This window comes from Alexandromys fortis, unplaced genomic scaffold (assembly GCF_014885135.2).
Source record: "Alexandromys fortis isolate MF-2015 unplaced genomic scaffold, M_Fortis_MF-2015_v1.1 scaffold_131, whole genome shotgun sequence".
In the NCBI taxonomy this organism is placed as follows: Eukaryota; Metazoa; Chordata; class Mammalia; order Rodentia; family Cricetidae; genus Alexandromys; species Alexandromys fortis.
Genome location: NW_026068023.1, coordinates 1,136,918 through 1,140,012, shown reverse-complemented (window position 1 = coordinate 1,140,012; position 3,095 = coordinate 1,136,918).

Sequence of the window (3,095 nt, the reverse complement as noted above, 5' to 3'; positions counted from 1 at the left end):
CACCAGGCAACAGCATCTCTTTGACCACTTCTTCCCCATAGACATAGAACTGAAGGCACACTCCACCATTTAGAAGTGATTCCAATTTCAGTATGCTATATGGTATCTCCTATTACTTTATTTGACCTTTTCACAAAGCAGATGTATTAACTTCAAGATTCAAAAAAAAAATCTAGTTGGGCACGGTGATACACTGGGAGGTTAAGGTGGGTGATCAGAGTTTAATGAGGCTAGTCTGGTGACTTATCGAAGCCACGGTTTGTTTTCTTTTTTAAAAGAAATCTTGAAAGAAAACTGAAGATTTTCCATAGTTTTCAAAACACCTTGAGAACCCTCTAGGGGACATCTTGTCCCTCCGGGCTCATCATGCTACAGGGGATTCTTGCAAAGGAAAGAGTAAAAATGCACTTACAAGAAGCATAGGATGCCTCTGAAGCTCAGCCTACAGATGCAGGCTACAGAGGAGTCGAGGAGAGGACTCCCGATAGCCATGTTTGAGTAGAATCAGCAAGGGTGAATAGGGAGATGCTAGTGTACTAGATAGCTATGGGGTTGGTCATAGAAGGGAGGGAGAAAAGGGTAGAGACACAACTACTCCCAGGAACTACACAGTTGGAGATAGGTTTCAATAGCTGGAAATTAGTCTGTAACAGTGGTCAGGGGTCAACATGGGAGTCACCTCCCAGGCACTTGTAAACTCAACCTTAAAGGAGCATGACAGCTAAATCCCACCTGCTCTGAGAACCTTGGGACAACCTTTGCGGGTCATTTGGGTGAGGATTTATTCTAAAGACAACAGGAAGCAGGGAAGAACAGTTTAACCATGTTTGCACTTTAGTAATAATTACCACATTGACGGATTCTGTAATTTTTGGAGGTGGGAGACAATTAAAGTGAGAGAAATTATGTGGAGGTCATCGCTTAAGAACAAGGAAGAAATTATAAGAGGATAGAAGGGCAAAAGGGGAGTAGGAAACAGATCAGACAGTTATGAAAATTTTATTTAATGTGTCTACCCTTTGACAGTTGGATATTGAGAAGAAAACAGCCAAGCATGGTCTCTGGGTCTCTTGGAGATTTTGGAAGAAGTAGAAATGTACCCTAAGAATTATGGAAGGAAAGAATCCATGAAAGAAAAGGTGAGTTCATTAAAAAAATGAAAAAAAAAAAGAAAAGGTGAGTTCATTGAAGACATCAGATTGTGATATTTGTTACATCTAAACATGGCTATCCAGCCAGTGGGGCCTGGAAGGAGGCTGGGGTTGGAGATCTGTGCTTGAGAATGATCTATACAGCTATGTGTGTATAATAAACATCATGGGCTAAGTGGAAGCATATGAACTTGAACAATGGGTATGTGCTCCATATCACTTCCTTGGTGGGAGACATTAGATGACCATATGAAATAACCCCAATTTCCTTGTTCCTTGGCCTACACTAAACATCCAAGTAAGAGCGGCCTAACCTATTCATAGTACTGCCTCCCCTCACCTCCTGAAGTTGAGGCAATGCCCTTCTGCTTAGATGAGGTGAGCAGGCTGGGGCAGAAGTTGATGACAAGAGGGCCTTGAAGGGGTCAGCCAAGAGAAGTCGGCTTAGAGAAACCTCAAGACTACTGGGAGCCTTACTCGGGGGTGATATCTCACACATTAAAGAGAAGAAAGCCCTTCTGCCTTCCTTTGAGGAACATCCAGGGAGAGAACTGTTAGAAAAGGAGCCATGTGCAAATAAGTCAACACAATTTGGGTCCAAAGAAGGTGGGTGGAAGTCAAGGTCTTTGGAGCCTAGTTTCATCTTGTTTTATTTGGTTTGAAACAGTCTCTTGTCTTGTAAACCAGACTGACTTGAAACATAGGTAGACTTGAAACTCAGGGTAATCCTCCTGTCTCCGCTTCCTGAGTACTAGGATTACAACTGCTATCCCTAATGTGGTGGTTTAAATGAAAATGACCCCCATAGACTCATAGGAAGTAGCATTCTTGGAGGTGTGGCCTCATTGGAGTTGGTGTGGCCTGGTTGGACGAAGTGTGTCACTGGGGATGGGCTTTGAGGTTTCAGATGCTCAAGCCAGGCCTAGTATCCCATTCCTTTCCTGCTGTCTGCCGATCCAGATGTAGAACTCTTAGCTACTTCTCCAGAACCATGTCTGCCTGTGTGTCCCATGCTTCCTATAGTTATGACAATGGACTAAACCTCTGAACTGTAAGCCAGGCTCAATTAAATGTTTCCTTTGTGAGAGTAGCTATGGTTGTGGTGTCCCTTCACAGCAATAGAAACCCCAACTAACCTGGCTTTCTGGAATTGTCCTACCTCCCTCTCTCTAGATCAAGAAGAACTCAACAAACCACTTTAGAGCAAACAAGCACATTCTTGCGCTAGAAGCATATGACTCCTCTGAGTCAAGAATCCTGTGGTTGTGGACATGTTTGAGAGTTTCCTCATATCTTTAAGGAATGCACTGGCTGGGTGTTTTCCCCCCGAATGCCTTCCTTATTAGAACATTCAGGCATTCCGGGCCTGGTCACAATGGCCACGTTACTGATCACTACGGCCCTAAACACCAGAGTACGAGTGTCTCTTAATAGAATGCTACTTCCCATATGCCATCAACAGTAGACAGATAAATATGAAAGATGGCCACACCCCCCTCCTCTACCCTTCTAGTCTTCAAAATGCTACAATATGGGGCATTATAATTATATGATATATTGCTGAGGGTTTGTGTATATCTACAAGGGTCTACATTAGGAGAGAGATATTTTTATTTTTTGTGCGTGTATTTTGAGGGAGTCCATTCCCCATGAATAGCTTATATCACTTCGTAGTCAAGGTCTTCCAAACAAAATCATTTACAGCTGAATTTAATCTGTTTGCATAAGGAGAGTTCAGGATAGTAAAGCTTAGAGACATCTCTATCCCCGGAGATGCTTCAAAGTGGTAAAGATAAAAAAATCCTCCTTTCCCTCTACCCAAAGAGTAGATGAAATTCCAGAGTAACGATAATGTTTTCCTCTGTGGGGAGGATGTGCAGGTCTCTCCCAGGCCTGTATAAGAGCAGAGTGACCTAGTTTACTGGCTTCTCCAATAGTGCTCTC